Genomic DNA, 290 nt, shown 5'->3' on the forward strand with positions numbered 1-290 from the left:
CACGTATATTATATTGTAGTGATATATGTAGTATATCTCTAATGGTACTGTTATTGTTAACCTTTCCCAAGCCATATACTGTATACGTATACTGTATCATTATTGCATTTGTCGAATAAATTATCTTGTAACACTTATACACTTTTCGAATCTCTTATTCCTTACTATCTCTCCATCACTCTCCTCCTAGTATATTCTTAAAAACTAAGTTTTTAAAATGTCTCTAATGGTACTGTCATTATTAATCTTTCGCAAGCCATATACTGTATACGTATACTGTATCATTATTG

This window comes from Cephus cinctus, unplaced genomic scaffold, assembly GCF_000341935.2.
Source record: "Cephus cinctus unplaced genomic scaffold, Ccin1 Ccin1_scaffold0093, whole genome shotgun sequence".
Taxonomy (NCBI): domain Eukaryota; kingdom Metazoa; phylum Arthropoda; class Insecta; order Hymenoptera; family Cephidae; genus Cephus; species Cephus cinctus.